This window comes from Protopterus annectens, chromosome 3.part0 (assembly GCF_019279795.1).
Source record: "Protopterus annectens isolate FY-2018-M chromosome 3.part0, PAN1.0, whole genome shotgun sequence".
Classification (NCBI taxonomy): Eukaryota; Metazoa; Chordata; order Ceratodontiformes; family Protopteridae; genus Protopterus; species Protopterus annectens.
This window is the reverse complement of record NC_056731.1, coordinates 811,189,220-811,211,248: the sequence shown is the minus strand read 5'-3', so window position 1 is coordinate 811,211,248 and position 22,029 is coordinate 811,189,220.

The window sequence follows — 22,029 nt, the reverse complement described above, 5'->3', positions numbered from 1 at the left end:
ATGAAGAAACATATTATTACACTGCTATCAACGTGTTAAGGACAGCTGCATGTCTAGTCCGTGCAATGGTAACCCTTAAAGGAAATGTAATAAGCAGCAGAGAGAGAGATGTGAAACCCGGGATATTTATGCCAGAGTGCGAAGTACCATTTCAAGCAAATGCGGAAGCAGGTGCAGAGGTGTTGTTGCTCAAACTCGTAATGCGTCTTTCTTCCACGCTTTGCTACTATAACTAATAAAATAGATTGCGTTTTAATAATCGCTGTCATTATCTAAAACAAGTGCAATATAATGACTGATTATTTGAAAGATCATGTTTTTTAATCAGTTGCAGACTTAAGCCCTTTTGGCTCTCATTCAAAGGACTTCTTCTTGCACAAATTTAAGGTTGCCACCTTTTCAAATGCCCAAAGTGGGACATTTTTAGTAGAAACGTGAAATGTTGCCGAATAAAATATATCCATGGCCAATGCAAAGGACAGAACTTCACTTTTTTTTAGCAAAATAAAAGCTTATTCTTCTGGCATTTTAGTTGCTAATGCTAGTTCGTATAATGTGTGCGTGTGTGTATGTGTGTGTTTCAGATACAGAATAACTGTTTTATGCAACTATTAATGTAAACCTATCAGGACATTTGCCATTTTTTTAGTTTTTTCACAGAACACAACTGCCAAAGAGGGACTGCCCCTCGCAAAAAGGGACAGTTGGTAACCCTATTGCACATGTGCTCCCAAGTTATTAGCTTTTACACTAACTATGGTCAATCACTACGTTTTCTAAATGGTTTAGGATGAGTATTTGTTTGCAAAAAGCTTTACAGATCACGATGGACCTGAAAACGTGTGTCTGACTTGTATCAAGGTTAGTGCGTTAAGCCGGTGTGTCTCTGCAGCCTTGAAGCGTTAGCAAGTCCAGAAATATTTTCAGAATGGGGTAGATGTGACTAACGTTTGCTCTTGTTATTTATTAGGGTTAACATGAACTGCTGGACAGCAACGGCTTACTTCTTAGTACACATGCTTGGTGTCTGAATATTAGGCAACCATACCACTGTCAAAGAGCGGTATATCCGAGCACATTTTGCTTAGTATACTAGCTGAGGGGTAATTGTAATTGATAACAAATATAATCAATAATGTATTAAAAATGCATGTTCATAAACTGCATATCCAAGACCACCCACTAAGTTGGCTTAGCACTTGAAACCGTGCAGGAATAGAAGTTATGACTTGGATGCAGAGTTTGCTACCCTTGCTTAGCATATTTACTTAATGCTGCTTCCTTTGGCGGTATGGAATACAGCCAGTTCATATATAATATACTTTAAAGATGTATAAAATCAAAAATGACATCGTAGTTCTCGAAGGAATAACAGTGGATGAAAAAGTTGCCTTATTTTTGTTGTAAATTAGCTGTTTGTCATACTTTGTTTTATCCTTTAAGTAAAGACCGTGCACCCCTATACTTGGATAAATAATGACAAATAAGCACTTTTTAACATTTTTCCTTGCCACATTACTTCTCACTGGTGCTACCCGCATTCGTTCAGCGTACAAAATTTGCGTGTATGCCTGGTAACGGTAAATAAGTCAAGTAAAGCAGGTAGAAATTACTAATAAAGGATACTAACTGGTGCAACCTGCGCCCTCTAGTGGTTATCAAACTTCAGGTGCAACTTCGCGAGCGCCTAACCGTTGACTGTTCCCGCAAACTGTAGCTTGAGTTACAACCTCCTTCTAAGGAAACGACTCGAGAGCACGACTGCTAGACAATTAACCCTGATAAAAATAATAATATCAACATTTCGTTTTGTAGGCCATACTTTTTTAAGTTTACCTCATGAAGAGCAACGTTCCTTCTTCGGGGTCTTAAAAAGGCCATGCTCCTCCTCACAGTTCTACAATGGCAAGGTCTGTCACAAGTTCACTGTTAGGATTTTTTAACCGATATGCAGGTCAAGTAATACCGAATTAATGTTGTAACCAGGCATACTCTGTACTCTAATGAGCACATTTTTTTTTTTCTGAGCATCATATCAATATGGCTTTGTTTAGTCATATTATGTCTACAACTAAGTGAATGCTTCCAACAATATGTGCAATATTGACAATCTAAAAAACAATGCTTTTAATAGTTTTATGGGGAACAGTTGAATCCGTTGCTTGCATTTATTAACTGTGTGCAGCATTTTGAGATATGTGTGCATTGTGACAGGTGTTGCGGGTAGCACTAGCAGCCACAGTTCTCAACCTTCCATCTCTAAAATGAGGAACAATAGCCCTCATAATGTGGAACAAATGGACAAAACGTGGAAACACACACTAACAGCTCAATAGCAACTTCAGCTAGGATGGTCATAGAATTGTTAAAATATGTTGGTTTTACTTATAAAAAGAACTTTTAATGAATTACTATGATTCTTTTCTATTTTCCATGGATACCAGTAAAAAATTTCTAACGCTGAATGTGTGACAGGCCCCTTTCAATGTGGAACTCCGAGGGACATGAATTTTAAGACCCCAAATGAGGCACGTTCCTTGTAATGAGGTATACTTGAGAAGTATGCTAAGAGCTTGTGAGTACAAAACGAGATTTACTTGCTGCTGCAACCCTGTACCAAATCACATTAATTCATCGAAAAAACTTGTAGTGTCAGTAATATGCTGCACACTTTCTCCATTTGTTCCACATTTATGACAGGCAGTGCTTCACGTTTTAGAGTTGAAAAGTTGATGCCTCTGGGTATTATTCCTACCCCCTGCACACCTGCCATCCACCCCCACCAGGCGCGCCCCGACGTATTTGGTCGCACAAGAACGAAGAGGGGAAAATCTCCCAAAAGAAAGCACTCATTGCTGGCAATACATAGAAATTACAGCGACAGTAATTCCAGTGAACAGCCTTTAAAATGGTTCTAAGTACTAACACAAAAGAAACAAACAAATAAGTAAATACGCATAGAGATACCCGTCTTTACAGTTCACAGAACCCAGCCGTTCCCTAACTGCATGTTGCCCTGGTCTTCTGACTGGTATCTACTTTCCCACGGTTCGTACCTCTCAGCTGTACCCTTTTGTGGGGATCGTTCATCGTTTTGAATCCTTAAAATGTAAGTTCCACCATGAACAGGCTTTGCGAACATTTATTGTTAAAAAAAATAACGGATATCCAATGTAAATAATGCCGAGCAAAACTAATGTTAATTCATTAAACGATCTTTTTAAGTATGAAGTTAATAACCACGCTGTGAGCTTCCTAGTAAACACATTGGTAAGGGCTCCGTTTCGCATTGTTTTTCCATTTGTTCAGCCTTATCAGAGGTAGACAGTGCTCCACATGTTGGATATGGAAGGTACATAGCTATGGCCAGGTAAGCGAAATAGTTTCAAACCCAACTTACCAGGCTGAATTCAGTCTCCATCCAAATGCATTTAGCTTACTGAGTGAGGATCTCACCAGCCAGCAGTTGTAACTGGTCCCGAAAGGGCACGATTGTAGTCAGATGTCCCCCAGAATTGAAGCTGACGGGGGGAAAACTGCTGTTAAAACCAGTATAACTTGTAGTACCATTAAAGAAACCCAGTAAGTGCAGCGCTTGGAAGTGAAGTGAGACTACATTGTACTCCTCTGTTCTACATCTAGTATTAATATTAGTAAAAGATCATGTGTCATGCTCTGCTGTGTTACAGGCATAACGCTAAAGGGTTAACATTACTGCGCCCACATTTGTGCCGACCTACTCCCGCAGACTGACACCATCGTAATCAAGGAGAATATGAATAATGAATGTTTCCCCAAGAAACGAGTAGTGTCGCACGTATAACCGCATTTACACCTGCTGCACAGTTTTTTCCACAATTAAACAAATACATAAATAATATCGATAGTGACATTCCATAAATTCATCACCTGCAAAGTATCTTGCCTCGTTTAGGGGCACATACACGTTATTTGTAAGGTACCACTTTTTCCGTTTCTTATAGGAGAACAGCATAGGTTATATTTAAGGAAAGTATGAGTGCTGTACACTGAAACTTTCATGTACAGAAAAATAATACTAGCGACTTGCTTAAGCGTTTAATCCAACCGGCTAAGTAATTTGATATCAGTCTATCATTCAGCGTCAACGTCAAACAGCTAAAAGTTTACTTTCCAGGTAGCACTTTATCCGTATGGTCTGTATTGTATGTGTACTAAACGAAACATAGCATCAGGTGTCAAGAAACATTTAAACAGTTATAGTCAAAAATAGGTATAGAGAGAGAGACTAATGAATAATTTAGGCAAGAAAGCACCTCTGGAAAAGCTGGTTGCTGAACCGTTGAGGTAAGCTTTGGACCAGCCACAGTAAATGATAGTAGAACACATGACACCATGATAAAATGTGTTATATGAATTAAAATAGGGGAAGCTGGTAGTAGTTTCTAGACTTCAGTGCGCCAGTCACTAAATAAGACAAACCATGCATTAGATTACTATAGTCTTGAAGTAAAATATCCCTGATAGACGCAGAGAATTAAACCCCAAACAAGTGCTCAACATAGCAAAATGGAACTACTTTTAATAGCAGTCACTTAAAAGTACACATGACGCTGTGTGTGTGTGCGTGCGTGTGTGTGTGTGTGTGTGAGAGAGAGACTGTGAGTGTGTGTGTGTGTGAGAGATTTCACAGGCTAGAGTACATCCAAACAAACATGCATGCACACGCTACTGAAACGGGCTTCCTCGTCTATCTTGCTGGTATTGATCTCATTTTGGTAGCAGAATGGACTTGCGGAATAAAGCAAAACAGAGTTTATTAGCATTCTTTTGGAATTCATGCCTCTGAGACATACATTTCAACTATCCCCGGTGTTCAAGGATTTTCCTTATTTTGGCTCAAAATGTAGCCTTGTCCATCCTAAACCTTGTAACACTTTCGATTTTGGAAGAATAGGTGGTGGGATAGCTCTCAAATGCCCCCATTTTCACGGACGTCCCTGATTTTTATTCAAATTTTAGCTCTGTCATTTTTAATCCCTCCTAAAACTGATGACTTTTAGAGAAAAAGGCGATAATTGCACTTTATAAATAATGACAATAATTAGAATTGCAGACTTATTTTACTTCAGAAAATGTATAGTAATCCTCCACGTATCAAGTTAATAGCACTGATAATTTTGACAGTGCACTGTTCCCAATTCTGTTGACATTTCCCCCTAATTGGTTGAGAGCTATGGGTGTTGGATTATTCTTAATAAAGAAAAATAATTACACTACTTAAGAAAATGCATGTTAATACACATTATCTTACTCTAACAACATCTCAAGTTAACAGTATTAATACTTTGAAAAGTGTCCCTAATTGTACCTGAATTCTTCTGGACGTGTCCCTTATTCTGGAGCCTGGAGTTAAGGAGTTGAGAACCAGGCTTTGAGATGATCACCAAAGAGCTATTTTATAATCATGTGCTAGGACTGTAACTTCTGCAGTATTTCAAAAATTACCTGGTAGTTTAAAATGTGGGTTAGAACAGAGACCACAGTCCTTGTTATTTAGTTCTACAGCAACATATACCACCCTGCTCATATTATGATATAAACAAATTAAACAATTAAAATGAATACTAAGTAATGCTGTTTTTTACTTCTTGTTGAGGTTTACAGACAGTGGGATAATATCAGAAGTGGTATGGTGATGTGTAGAAATGTTGTAATATATTTTTTTACAATGGTGAGGTTGGTGGTAGCAAATAACTTCACTTAGTTTCTGACTTATATATTTTTATTTTCCAGACTTTGTGCACAATTATTTTATTTTTACATATGGTGACCATGCATAATGTTGAAAAGTAATTGTAGATATCAAACAAGAGATATCTACTTGACTTATGGTTGAGATATCTACTTGACTTATGGTTGAAAAATGTTAACACATCACTCTTTCAGTCACATAAGTGGCTTTCTGTCTGTTCTTATGGTCATCCACATTTTTGGCAGGATCTTGCACTATACTCAAGACAAAGCTTGGCCTTTTTTTTGTTTGAGGGCACCTTTTGTAATCATGCATGACACTCTGCTTTTAAAAAGCAATGGGAATCCTGGTAACAGTCCCGCTATCTTTCACATACGAAGCAAGTGTGCTGCCATTCAAGCTAATTCCCCCTTACCTTTGAGATAATTCCTGTCAAACCATCCCATATAGTAAATTAAGCAATAAATCAAAATAAATAAATACATGCTATATGCACAGAAGAAAGATATGTCCACCTACAGAAAACAAAGAGGAGCAAGAATCTGGTTTCAGTAAACGTTGTTATCTAACTTCTGTGTCACAGTAGCCCCAAAGGCTAGTGGCACCATATGTTACAGATATGCAATAAAGTACTCTAAGAAAGCAATGTTCATGAGAAACTTAGTGGCACAAAGATGCACAAGATCAAAATTGTGACAAGTGCACAACAAAATTCACGAGTATGGGACAGTGACTTGCTTTGTAGTGTAAAGGGAAAATAGCTATGCAAGTACATTAGACTGAAATATGGGGACACCATATCTGAAGAAACCATTACACAGCCAGGTAACAATATAAGGAATCATTATGACACTTAACTTCTATAGATATACTGTCATAAATGAGAATTGTGCAGATAACACCACTTAACCTATTTCAGTCTCATGAAAATATATAATAAAGGCTGAGTATACAGTTAGACTGCTCTGTAGTTCTTACTGTATAACAAGTTAAACTAGTTTTATGAGTGAACTCAGGATTACAGGAGAGATTTCACAACATGCAAGATGTCTTTAAGACTATATGCAGCCTTTATTTTATATATTTTTTCTTTCCACCACTTTTTTAAATGGAAACTGTCTTTCCTGAATGTTGATCACTATACATATACCTCAATAAAGCTTTGCTAATTTCAATTGGTCTTTAGACACCTATGAAATAAGAAAAAGAAAACATGTCTTAGTGTAGCACTGTGTTGTATCAACAAGAGAAACACAAAACAAGTAAGTTGTAGTAGTTTTATGAATGAAATGAGAGCAAGCTGACATCATCTCATAACAAACAGTTTAAAATTTGGAAAGTAAGTAATTTACATAAAGTAATTGTGTACCAGAAAATACAAAAACAAGTTACTGTCCTGGTTTAAGTATAAAAGCTACAATTCTTGAAGAAGTGACTTGATCTCTATATCATCTTGCATGCTTAATTATACAAGTTTTGAAATAACTTTATCTGACTGGTTCTCTTCTCTTGTTTTTCATCACTTGGTAAATTCATTTTTTGTCATGTTCTACTATGTGTAAATGCACACAGAAAGAAAGGTCCTGTAAGGTAAACATTACTGCAGAGGGGTGTGATACAGGCTGATGTAACCTGAATTCCATGATAAGGCTTAATGTACCTGGTGTCAGAATTTCTACATTTTTTAAATTGTTTGCATGTATTCAAAATTTGCATTATGAAATACAAATTTTCATAAGCTTTAAATAAGTGTGAAACATCAGATGCTGTTTACTTAAAAGAACTCAGTATAACAAAATAGACAAATTCCTGTTGCTCACAACTAAAAGTAGGACTACAAGTAAATAATGTGCAAGGTGTGTGTGTGCGTGAGCGCGCGCGCGTGTGTGTGTGTGTGTGTGTGTGTGTGTGTGTGTGTGTGTGTGTGTGCTGTGATGGGCTGGCAACCTGTCCAGGATTCTGTCTCTACTATGAGCCCTCTGAGTTCCATTAGAAGTATTATCTCCCTGCAACTCTGAATTGGGATGCACAAATAAAGTAGATTTATCAAATATATTTTAAATCATTATTTAAAATAGCTAGTAGTATAAAATGTTCACTTTCAATTTCAGTGCAGACCCAACTTAGGGGAATGGCCACAACATTACAGACATAATACTGTTTGTACACTGACCTTTCCATCTCTCACAGAACACTTTGATAGGACATCTTTTTAACTTTACATATCATTGGCTATTTTTGTACTGAGCAAAAATTGCATTGATTTTGACACATTTATTCCAGCATTTCTGTTTAGTGTTTTCCACTTTTTCTTAACATAATCCTTATTTTTGTGCAGCTTAAAAGGTGGAGCACAGTTCAAACTCTTTATGTTGACTGGCTGTTTTAAAAGTTTGATCTATAGCTAGTTAGAGTGAAAATTGACAAAATTAAGCCAAAGCACAGTGATGTCATACCAGCAGTCCTGTGATATTAAGATTTATCTAAAAAAATCAGTGGCGTTTATGCCGAGCAAAACATCACAATATAATTTCGACTGGATGTTTTCCATTCCTTACCTGTTGCTTTCAGAAGAGCTGTGTGATGTTTTAGCACTGGGGCTGTAGCTTTCCTCAGTTATAAAGTTTTTACTAACTGAAATTCACCACTTTAGCAAACTGTCTGTTTCTTTAGCTACACGAAATAGATCTGGACATTGAAAAGCTAACACATTTAAGCTGAGCAGTTTTTCTTTCTTTGATGGAAAGGTTAAAACTAGCCATTTTCTAATCACATTTTAATATTTTACAATGACCTGCTTATTACAGCTTTTCCAAATAAATATTTAAGGTTTTCATTTCTGTTTATTTACTGGGAACATTTTCTTGACAAAAAATGTTAATATGTTTTTTTTCTATTAATGTATGTGTGCCTAGGTCTTAAGTGATAATTTAAGAAAGGCATTTAAAAAGGCTGCCCTTGGGCTAACAATACATTCATTTTGGTTAGGTGATATGAAAACTGGGACACATTTTATATGCATGCAAGTTATGAGACTCAAACACACATCTGCAAGATGTGCTTTGTTTGTAGTCTGTTGCCCTAACGCTATGTGCAGCCCTACCAGCAACCTTTCTTTACTTTATAAATTACAATATCTAGCCAACTACTTAGCAGTGTTTTGTGTATGATAAAATGGGTAGAAGAGAAACAGTCCTAAACATGTTTAAACAAACAAGTGAATTATTTAGCCTTTGTCATAAGATAATATTAATACTGTTTCAATACATCTTGGTATGAGAGTGCTGTCAAGACTTTTATGGTCCTACAAATAGCCATGTATGTTTGTGTGTGTGTGTGTGTGTGTGTGTGTGTGTGTGTGTGTGTGTGTGTGTGTGTGTGTGTGTGTGTGTGTGTGTGCGCGCGCGCACTGTGTCTAGTTTAAATATCTGCCTTTTTAGTTTGTTTATAACTCATTTTTCCATACTTCCCTTTTCAGATATTATCATTTCATGCATTATGTTCACTAGTCAATGCCAATTTGATGGTGCTCAGTTTGATGCAGTGATGGGATAAAAAAAACACTGCGTGATGTCTAAGAATGCTCTGCTGATCCTAATACAATTTCTTTATCTTATTCTGCTAAGTGTTAAAATATTAAATGTCATTACTTTGATATGGATTCCCTAAAAATGGAATTTTTAGTGGAAAACAGTTCTGGAAATGTGCAATATCCTTATGTTGTAAAAAGATGTATTGAGTCTTACTTTGGAGCGTGTTATAATTCTAAATGCGATGACAGCATGAAATTCCATTTAAATGATGTAATGCACATTTAGCATTTCTAATATTAACCCCAGCAGTGGAAACAGTCTTTCTATCAGCTGAGGAACTGATACACTGCTAAGTATTCAGGCAGCAAGGCCAGTGAGTATGTAGCAAATCATCAAGCACCGCATACACCAAACTAATTATTTTTAAAGCATTTTGGACAGTGAATATCAGTGGAATACATTATATGTACACTTTTGAATCATGACTAGTAGCATACCTCTCAACTGTCCAGATTTTCGCAGAATGTCCAGATTTTCATCTCATATTTTTGGTCTGTTCCTCATAACATTTGTGGATTTCTGGAAAATCATGAAGGACTTGAAGTCACTAAATAATGACATACATCTGAATTTTAAACTTCATATCTTTCAGAAAATTCATGTTAACACATATCCTGTTATTCTATCAACTTTATAGGTCTATAAAAGCAATATTTAAAGTCTGTCCCCATTTTGGGTCTTTGTCACTCCATTATTTTAGGTTGTGTCCAGATTTCTTGGGCTAAGAGGTTGAGAGGTATGACTAGTAGTTTAAATACTGTGTCTTACATTTTATAGACCTTAATAGCTAATGATGGACTATGATGGATTAAATATATTTCCATTTGTTATGAAATGAAAATAAAATATTGTTTTTGGACAAGGGAGGGAGTCTTCAAACATGCGATTAGTAGAGAATTTTATAAGAGCTGGTGTGTGTGTGTGTGTGTGTGTGTGTGTGTGTGTGTGTGTGTGTGTGTGTGTGCAAACATACATATATATATATATATATATATATATATATATATATGTGTGTGTGTGTGTGTGTGTGTGTGTGTTTGTGTGTGTGTGTGTGTGTATGTGTGTGTGTGTGTGTGCGCGTATGGATCTGTATGTACATATACATGTACACTCACACAGACAGACACATTCACACATATTTTTTCTTTTGTTAGAATGCACCATAATTACAGAAAAAGATTCTAATAGAATAGGCTGTCTCTCCTTTCATATATAAAAACTGCATACCCATCAAAGCCAGTAAGAATTTTCAAGGCAAGTACTTATGATATGGATTTTGCTGATCTTTGTATTGCATAGCATCATGGCCAAAGAAGCAAATACATGAGACATCATTAGTGGATCCTGAATATTGTAACTAATGCCTGTTATTTTTCTTTACAACTGTAAAAGTATTAACAGTTACAAAGAAAAAGAACAAGCATTGCTTACAATATTCAGGATTTCTAAATTTCAATATCCCTAAGTCTACACACACACACACACACACACACACACACACACACACACACACACACACACACACACACACACACACACACACACACACACACACACACACACACACACACACACACACACACACACACACACACACACACACACACACACACACACACACACACACGCGTGTGCGCACATAAGTAGAGAGAGAGGGAGAATGGGTTTAATTCAACAAGTCTGCATAAAATGCTCACAATAGTGAGTCAGAAGATAAGAAACAGGAGACTCCTTCTCAGAAGTGGAGAAAATGGATTCTACTCTTTTGAGAAACAGCTACCATATTATATTTGGCATCCAAGATAGTGTTCAGAGGGATATAGATTCAGGTAAACATAACACAAACATGAATAAAAAATATAATTATCAACAGATGAGGTGAAAATAAAACATAGAATTAAAAGATAAAATATAAAAAAGGGAAATAAAAACTGAGAAAAAAAATGTTTGTGATGTCTAACATTGTTAACCAATGAGATGTGAATGTTCAGTACAGGTTTCCATCTGTTTAACATGCGGGATTAATGCATTTTATGTTATACTGTATGTTTTTTTTGTGATTCACTTGCATTTTAAATTTTGAAATCATTGTCATACAAAGATAGTGCTTAGCCATATCATGGCAGTTTTAGACCTCTTGACATTCCTGCCTGAGATCACTTGACCTGTTGAAAGTATCGGGAATAGAACGCACTGAAAGCACGTGCACTCTTAGAATGGTGAACAGTACCAGTAAAATAATTATTTGAACACATATGAAATATATGCTGCTACTATTGACATGAAATACAGTGCAGACTCTTGGGAGATAAGATTTTTGTTAGTCTGGGGATGTCTGAGTTTGGATTTTTTGGAATATAATTGTGTAATTTTTACTGAAAGCTTTGACAATGCAAAATACACACATTCAGCCTATCCATCTTATCTTGTATATTTTTCTATCTGTCTAGCTATCTATCTGTCCAGCTATCTAGGCATATATCTAACAAGTATTCACATGTGGCCAGGATACTGGTAGATAGTAAAGAAATAACAAAGACAACTAAATCCCAAAACATAATTCATAATTATCAAGTCAGGCAGATAGACCATTTTTAATGTCTCTCACAATATAGACTCTAGTCTTCTAAATCTAATTTTATTTACTGCATGCGTAACTGATTATCTTCAACAAATATATATTAAATTGTACATTCGCCATGACACTAAAGTTAAGTTTGTAGTTATGTTTTTCAGTGACCAATATTTTATTTATTTATTTGACACTTGTTTACCGGGAAAGTCCGACTGGGCATGAGCCCATTTTCAGCAGATGCCTGGGGTGAAAAGCTCCACAGTACAATTTAAACAGATTTGCAAATCAACATAGGTTACAAAGACTAAGACAATCACACAGGAGTAAAATTTCTGGATAAAATAAAAGAAGAAAATAAGCAAATATAAACATACCTCTCAACTGTCCCTGACTTTGACTCAAATTTTAACTTTGTCCCTCTTAATCCCTCTTAAAACTGGTGCCTTTTGAACAAAAGGTGAGTTATACTTAATAAACAATGACAATAATTAAGAGCTGATTACTTATTTTACTTCTGGAAATGTATATTAATTCGCATTCTCTAATTCTGTGGATGTCTCAAGTTAATAGAACAAATATTTTAAAAGTGTCTCTGATTGTCCCTGATTTTTTCTGGATTTGTCCCTGATTGGTTGAGAGCTATGAATATAAAGCAAACAATAAAGTTGAACATACATTATATAGAAGATAGAAGCGAGTTCCTAATATGTATGTTACATAATGCATTTAAATATATTACAGAATAATTAAGAAGTCGTAAAAACTATATACACTTTCTGGCAAGAGACTTAGTACATTTCAGTTATATAGATATCATAGTTGTCTTTGTTTCATCTATATATCGACAATTATAGAATGACCCCCCCCCCATTAATATTCCAAAACGTGCATGCTGATTGGTCAGTGTGCACGTTGTAAAGCAGACTTATACTAATGGAAAAAGGTCCGGTCACCTAGACTTTTTCCATTAGTATAAGTCTTTTTTTTTTTGTTACAGCAACGGAGAACGCAAGATCTCTGTTGCTTTTTAGAAGGTGTCTCGCTATGTTAAAGGAGTTTAACATAGCAAGACAGCTTTAAAAAAAGCAATGGAGATCTTCCTTTCTCTGTTGCTTTTTTTAAAGCTGTATCGCTATGTTAAATGGGTTTAACATAGCGAGACAGCTTTAAAAAAAGCAACACAGGAAAGAAGATCTCTGTTGCTTTTTAGAAGGTGTCTCGCTATGTTAAACTCCTTTAACATAGCGAGATACTTTCTAAAATGCAACAGAGATCTTCCTTTCTCCGTTGCTTCCACACACAGCTCTGATGTACTGCGTAAGCATATGCATGTGCAGTACATCAGAACTGCCACAGAATACCAGACAGCTGCGGAAGGGCAGCATGGAGGCATTATACAATGGCATTATTTAAGAAAAGATAGTATTTTTTTTCTTAAATAATGCCATTGTATAATAGCAATAACCCACTTCTGGGTGTGAGTAATGCTGGATTTACCCACGTTTTTCTTTGTTTGGCCACTCAGGCTTCGTCAACGTGACCAAACCACACCAACCGTGGGTAAATCCAGTATTACCCACACCCAGGCATGGCTTATTGCTTAATTATATCATTTTGTAGTATATGTTTAAAACTGTGTTTCCTAACTTTTGTTTAATATTTGCTTAATTACATTTTATTCATTTAGCAGTGATGTACTTTGTGATAAAACACTGTTACAAGTGTTATACTAAGCTGAGTTGCATCATTAGTGTTTTGGGGGCCATAGTTATTAGGACACTACCTTTTGTTTATCCTTTATCTTATTTAAGATCCTGTCTCACCAAATCATGGTTATGTACATGCTCTGACCCTGGCTAACTCTTCCAAGCACACTCTATTTCCATATCTCCTCTCTATCTAGAACTATAACTATATTTACTACAGTGTCCTCCTATAACTTCAAACACAGATAATTCCCTGTAGTTCAAACTCTAACACTGTTTAATGTATTGTGTATTAAGTTTTTCTTCTACATAATGTTGTTATGTACAGTAATGTCCTAAATAAACTTTCTTCCTTGTACTACTAATACTCATGTAAGGTTCTCTGACAAGTTTGTATGTTTCTTTTTTTCTAAATTGTTGCATGTTTTTTGGATTAAAATATTGTATGGAGCTTTTCTCTCCGGGCCTCTGCTGAAAATGAGTAGCCCTGCCAAATCAGACATTCCCAGTAAACAAATGTAAAATAAAATAAATAAAAAAAAAAATAAATTTTTGCTAATTTATTTTAAATAGTTCTAAAAGACATAAAATAAAGCTGAAAAACTGGGACTGTATTTTGTATGTGAGATATGAGTTTGGCATCATTGTGTCTCAAGTTGCTTACATGGAACACCATGCTCCTTTTCACAGGCTCATAGGCGAATGCAGGGCTAACTGCCCTGAAGGGCCATTTTAAGTTTAACCATTATGTCAAACCTGCTATCCTGTTATACCAAACCTAAAAATTTCTTGGTCATGGGGTACAATGTCTTCAAAATTCCAGAAGTTACCTGAATCATTTCATATGCAAGGTTGCATATATCTACATTCTGTACTGAAATTTAAACTATATGTCTTTTCATTGTAAGATAAAGCAAACAAAGTAGCTTAGCGGACAAGTCCATCAAATAATTAGCAGCTTATTTTATACTAATTGTTACATGCCTTGCTTAATATTATGTACAAGAATATGTATGCTTCCGTGATACCTGCAGCAGATGATTTGCATTTCATTTTATGCAGATGGACAACTGCATTGTTTTTCTAATTATATTTTATGTAGCAGAGTTTGAATACATGTGGCTATCAGTGACACAGCTCGGCAGCAAGCGTCTGACTTCTATGTTATTAACTGCAACTAGTTTTAAATCTCTAGCAAGATTATGACTAGAGTTCTGAAACATTAATCTGAGTTTATGATTTATTTCTCAAATGTTCAGCAACTATAATTGAATATAATCTCCTGAGAAGTGCTGATGCATTTTTTTTGCAATGATTATGGATCATAAGGTTTGGTAATGTTTTTCATAGACATTTATTTATTTATTTATTTATTTCATTCGATAACATAGTAGGTGGATTAGTCAAGGTGACCCTTTTCAGAAGTGATCCAGGCCATATATTGACAGATGAACAAAGCAATTTTCAGCAGTTAATTAAGCATGACATTATTTGTAGTTTGATACAATCTGAATTAATAATTTCACTACTTTTGTTGATTTAAATTGACATTTTAGATATAATTGTAGGGTAATGCATTATTTGTCTTTGGCAGTCATATCTGACTAGAACTTTTGCACCAGATGACATGTCAAAGGAAATGCAAAATATGCCCGATGCTACCCAAGGAAAGTTCTGCCAGTTTATTAGTTTGTAAATACACAAGCAATATTTAAGACGTGCCATTGCATTTGCTGTTGTGAGCTCCACTATGTTGGTTGTTGTGTAGTAGCCACCTGGTTGGGTGTGTTATAAGGTAGAATGCCAATGTCTGAGTCCTATTTAATGCATTCATATGTAATCATCACAGAATAACCAGCAAATGTACTTCATCAATAAGTTTAAACACCTGATGCTAGATTTTGCTTTGATTTTTACTTTTTAAAGTCATTAATAATACACATGGATATATTCATTCATTCACTGATTGCTACTTAATTCATTTTAGGGTTGAGAGAAAGCCAGAGCCTATCTCAGAATATAATGGGTACAGGGTAGAGAATCTAATCCTTGATAGGGTGATAGTCCATCACAGGGCAAATGGACACACACACACACACACACACACACACACACACACACACACACACACACACACACACACACACACACACACACACATGCATGCTCCCCCACCACACACGCTCTTACATTTGTACATGGCACAGATACCTGTAGATAATTTGGATGATCACTGATTCACCTTTTACACATCTCTGAAATGTGGCAGACATCAATGGAAAACCCACAAAGATAAGGAGGACGTGAGGGCTCCACGCAAAAGGCACTTCAACCAAGAACTGAACTAGACAGCCGGGTGGTGTGAGGTAGCAACATTAACTGTTACATCACAGTGTCAGCTTATTCATTATGTATAATTTGTTTATGTATGTAGATGTCAAAAATGACATCTGTATTCATAAATATGTTTTGTATTGTACCACCACTTTTTAATTTTTGTGGGTTTAATTAAACTTAAAGTGAAATGTTTGCATAAAGAGACAAAAAAATGAATATTTTTGTAATGCTGCCCCTGTGAATGACTCATTCTCAACCCTCCCCTAGTGGGCAACTGGTTGATTTCAAACAGTCATTAACAAGCTATCCATAAAACCACACTGCAGATCAAATCCACATAAGGTGTTTTGCTCCTCTTCACATCCCTTTACGTAAATCATTACATGCATATACTAACTGTAATGGTTGTTGTTCATTAACGGGGAAAGGAGAAATACCCTGCAGGAGTGAACATTGTAGCCAAACAAACTACAATTTTGCAGTCTTTGCTTTATAATGGAAGACACAGTCAAGAAATTACAACAGCAGAGGATCAAACACAAAGAGTTAGCAAGTATACAGATGGACTACAAACACCTGTGGGGAAGTCATTTTAGAAGATCTTTGAAACATAGCATGCTAGAATTTGGCAACATTTACTTCTGAACATTTTATTTTATTTTTTTGAAAGAGCATATAATAGCTTACTGTAGTATATGTGAATTGCAGTGTTGTATCACATTAGGAATTTTCCCCATTTTTTTAATTTCTCCAAATCTTTTGGGTTTCTAATACCATGACAGGAATGGACCAATTAAAGTTCATGAAATTAGTATTGTTTCACTGTTTGATGTCAGCCAAAAGTGTTCTTCACAGCACCCACAATGTGCCCAGTAATAGCTCCTTCTGCAACTCATATGGAGTTACATGTATTGGTAGCATATCTAAATATAATTGTAGACTCTTTTTTATAAGACATGTTGCTCCTACTACTGTTGGAACTATCTGGGTATCTTTCTTCCACATCACTCTCATTTCTGCTTGCAAATCCTGATATTTTATGACTTTGTGTTTCTGTATACGCATGACACTGTAGTCACTGGGTGTGATGATTTTAATGATCAATGCTACCTTTGTGTTCTTTTCCTGGACCACTATATCTGGTTTTCTAGCATCTATCTTTTGAACTGTTGGTAATGGATGATTCCCATATGATGTAGACCTCATCATTTTCTATGATGCTTTGTGGCTCATGTTTCCAGTGTTTTTCAGCCACTTCAGTACCATAATGTTTGCACAATCCCCAGTGTAATAGTCTCACCATATTATTATGCTTTTCAGTATATAATCCTTCTGCTATTAGTATGTCACAACCAGCAATGAGGTATGCAACTGTTTCCAATTCTGTTTTACAAAACCTACATTTGTCTGTTTCTCCGAAGTGTTCAATGGACTTTATAAACCAATGTGTACATAGCCCACTATCTTGTGCCGCCAGTATTAACCTTTCATCTCTTGGTTTGAATTTGCTTCTCCTTAACCATTCCTGCATTCGTTCCTGATCAACATGAGGTTCTTCCAGAAGTTTTCTATACTTGCAACTATATTTATGCATTTTCCAAATTTCTTGCCTTCTTGTCTGGTCCTTCAACTTATATTCTTTCTTTTGTTTTTTGGCACATTCAGTTGCTGCCTGGTTTTTATACAGTTATGGTTTGATTTCCATTCCTGCTTGACGGCGATATGCTTCTGCTAGCCTAACCAGGGAAGTTATCTTAGATTTATTCTCCTCATGTTTCAAAACTTTCACTACATTTGGGTCTTTTGAGGTCAGCAGATATGTGTGTATTCCCATGATTGAAGATCTATACATATAATCAATTTCAAGGAGGCCCAATCCCTCCTTCAGAACGGGGACTATATAATCTTGGTATGCACTGATTTTTATAAATCATTTGGTGAACATGAAGCATCCTTCTTGTTTTCCTATCTAATCTTTTTAACATGCTTTGGGGTCAGTGAATCACTCCAAAACTGTAAGTTAAGACAGGAAAAGCAAATTGGTTTATAGCTTGGATTTTGTTCCTAGATGTCAACGTTGTTTTCAGGATTAATTTAAATCTTCTAAAGTACTCCTTACTAAGTTTTATTCGCATTTGTTCATGTTTTATTGTTGATCCTTTATCATTTCCCAAATATTTATATACTCCCTCTTGCTCAAGTTCTTTTATATCACATTCTTGTCCCAAACTGATGTTTTCTTAGTGCTGCAGTTTTCCTGCTTTAAAGGTTGCTTTTGCACATTTATCAAGACCAAATGACATTCTTATAGCATCTGAAAAAAGATTTGACAACTTGCAGTTGTGCTTTCAGTTCCTCATCTGATGAGCTATACAGTTTCAAATCATCAACAAAGAGAGGATGAGACATCTTTACACTTTGTTGTTTTCTAGGAGCCAAATTATAGCCATGGCATAAGCTGTTAAGTAGACAGCTTACTGGGTTAAGGGCAAAGCAGAATAGCAGGGGTGACAGAGAGTCACCCTGGAATATCCCCTTTGAATTTTTATCCCTGGAATAATAATTTGCCCTTTATCATGGCTTAATGGTTACTGTAATGTAATTCATCCGTGTAGGGTGTATCCTATACATTTTTAAGCACTCTTTTATTCATGAATGTGGGATACTATCAAATGCTTTTTTGTAGTCAATCCATGCCATACTTAAACTCTTCCCCTTTTTACAGTTTCCACTATGACTTTATTTAACAACAAATAATCCTTTGTTCCATATGACTTTCTTTTATTGCTCTTTTGTTCTATCACCATAATTGAGTTTTCTTTAAATAACTATAGACTCTGTCAGCATCAATTCCACTGTATAGTTTATACAGGGTTACTATTGAAATGTTGACATGCAATTGCATGGCTTTAAAGTATTCGAACAACAGATGTTCGAATACTTCATATGTGTGCAGGTTACATGAGCGAACGTCATATTTGCGATTGGACTGTGCATTCGCAAATATACCGTTCTCTCATGTAAAAGGATCATGGTACAGTGTGATTAGGGAAATATATCCCTTTCCTCACTGTAGTGCAATTTTGGAGTTGGAATATGGGGGGGTGCAGGGGGGAATGGGATGCTAGGTGTAGGGATTTGGAAATTATGGCAAAGGTGGATTGTGGCTAATGCCGTAAAATGTAGTTGTCTACATTTTTGGCATTAACTGCTGTTTTTTGACAATAGGGCCATTCGGGTGGTTGTATATTCGGTATAATGCATCAGTTATTAGTACCGTTTTTCTTTCCACTTTTGAGATATTGATGGTAAACCGTTTATACATCATTGGAAGGCAAGTTATTGGTCTGTAATTTTTAGGGTAGCTTGCAGTTTCACTCTTAAGGAGTAGCATTATTTTTCCTGTTGTTAGCCAAGTTGGTGGCTGTTCGGGGTGCGCATATAAATAGTTCTTACTCATAGCTAAATCTTCATGCAAAAATGTTAATACTTTTCACCAGAAGTTAGGTACTGCATCTGAGCCTGGGGTTTTCCAGTCTGAGACTTTTCTTAACTTTGTTTCACTCTCTCTGGCTGTTGCTTCATCCCATTTCATATCCTGCACATTTAAACTTCTTATTCTTTCTTTTACTTCTATCCATTTAGCATTTTTATGTTCCAGAGGATCTTTATAGATACTTCTCCAAAATATATCTATTTTTCTTTTTTTTGGACGTCTTTTGATTCTTTTTACCTTGTTTCCCAATTCTCTATAAAACTTTTTTGGGTCATCAGTAAATTGCTTATTTTGTACTTTTCCTTTATATTTATCTGCGTATCTTCTGAGTTTTTCTGCCTGTGCTGAGATATTTAGTTTGTTATTTGCGATAATGCATGAAATCCTGACCTGTTCTAATACTGCACATTGCTTTTATCACGTCTATCTTTCTAAGTATTTTTGTTGATCTGTTCCCTCTTCTATACTCTTCTAACAGTGACACTTGTCTTAGTTGCTTTATAGTTTTCTCTATTCAATACTTCCATGATGATATTTAATTTCTCCCCTTTCTCTCCTTCACTATCCTTTGTTCTTGTGGTAGAACTTTATCAGTTATTAATTTAGCTGCACAGTGATATATCCTGTTTACTTCTGTTATATCGCATGGATCTCTATGGACAGTCCTAATTATTGTGTTTATTTGTTTTATCAAACTTCTGACTTTTTGGGTTTTATCAACCTTCTGCAGTCTATTTCTTTTATTGATCTTAACATGTTAATATATCTCTATTAAATCAAGCAACTCTTCTCTTAGCTCATTTTCTTCTAAACTGAGGGCACATTTATTTGTTTTTCATTTCCAGGCATTCTATAGAAAGTTCTATTGCATCTTCCTGTGGCACATTCTGTTCAATTTCATCCTGTGCCATCCATTGCTATGTCATATGACAACTCACTGGCTTATCACTCCTCAACATTAACTGTGTTAGAGTTTCCACATTTTCCTGTTCCTTCTCTTGCCGTCCAGCTTCAAGTGAAGGTTTATGCTCATTTCCTGTGGAAGGCTCCAAAATATCTTCATATGGCACCTGACCAATTGCTTCCCATTTCAGTGGTTTCCCCTTAATTTGGAGTTCCATTGCTCTATCCTTTTGGGGTGCTTTCTGAATTAGATTTTCTATGCTGAATCCTTCACTTTGGAGGTACTCCATAACCTCAGTTTCTATTTCTTTAACTCCTCCATTACAGATCTCCTTTTCTACTTTTCCTCTTTGTCTTATTTTTTGTATTGTAAAGTTTTTCATGTCTGGATTCCTTTGCCTGTATTTCTCTTCAAATATCTTTGGTGCTGCTCTTTTTGTATTGGTTAGTTTTGCTTTCTCCTTTGCATAGATATTACACCATATTAACTCTCTTTTTCTTTCCCATGTCCATATTTCTTCTTCAGACATCTCCTAAACGTTCTGTTTCTCCTTACTTTGAGGACTCATTCCAGTAACCTGTGTTAGACCTTCTTATCGAATCCTTCACTTCGCAGGCACTCCATAACTTCAACCTCTATTTTTTAACTTCTACTTTACTAATCTGCTTTTCTACATTCCCTCTTTGTAATATTATGTTTTTGTTGTAAAATTTTCCACGTCTGGATGCCTTTGCCTGTATTTCTCTTCGAATATCTTTGGGGCTGCCTTCTTTATATTGATTAATTTGCCTTTCACCTTTCATAAATGTTGCACCATATCAAATCTTTCTTTCTTTCCCATGTCCATATTTCTTTTTTATACTTTTCAAAAATATCCAGGTTTTATTGTTTATATTTTTACACTTCCTCAGATGCTTCTTTTTCCAAATGGATCAACGTTTCTTGGTCAACATACATACAAAAATCTGTTGCATTAATAGCCACAAATGTTTATTTGAAGCTTCTGACAGTTTTTCTTGTGGAAGTATTTTTCTTTCCACTAATTTCTCTCTTAATCTTTTTGTATATCTTGTGTCTGGAAATTCTGGGCTTTTTGCATAATAGTAACAATACATAATTCCTTTCTTATCCTCAATAGTCCACTCTATCATCTTTATGGCTCCTCTTTGGCCTATCAGTTTTTGTGATTTTTGTGGATTGCCACTTCCTTCTACAAGGGGGGGGGGGCATCCTCCCCCCTGGGCCTGGCCTGGCCCCATTGTAGGAGTGTTTCTGTATTTTGAAGATTCTACACTGTCATCTTTTCCAGTCCTGGCACCAGTGCTCCTATCAGGATTGGACACTTTTTTATCCTAGGTCTTGTGCACTCAACTATCTTTTTTAATTTTTGACCTACTTCTGTCGATGATATCTGCTATATAAATACAGTCTATATATCAGTGTCGCCTTGGTGAGATTTTGTAGAAAACAGGGTCCACCTTATGAAGGTACTTACCAAGGCTTGAGGATGAATTCAGTTTCAGCACTACTGTTCTTTTTTGCTTGCTGACTTTTCATCTCTCCATTCAGACCTTATTTCTCCATCTGTGTTGTCTACATGCTGTGTTTGCATGGTATAGAAAGTAGAAAGCCTAGGTCTCATTTTCCACCCATCTTATCAGGAAATACAGACTTTTTGCTGTGG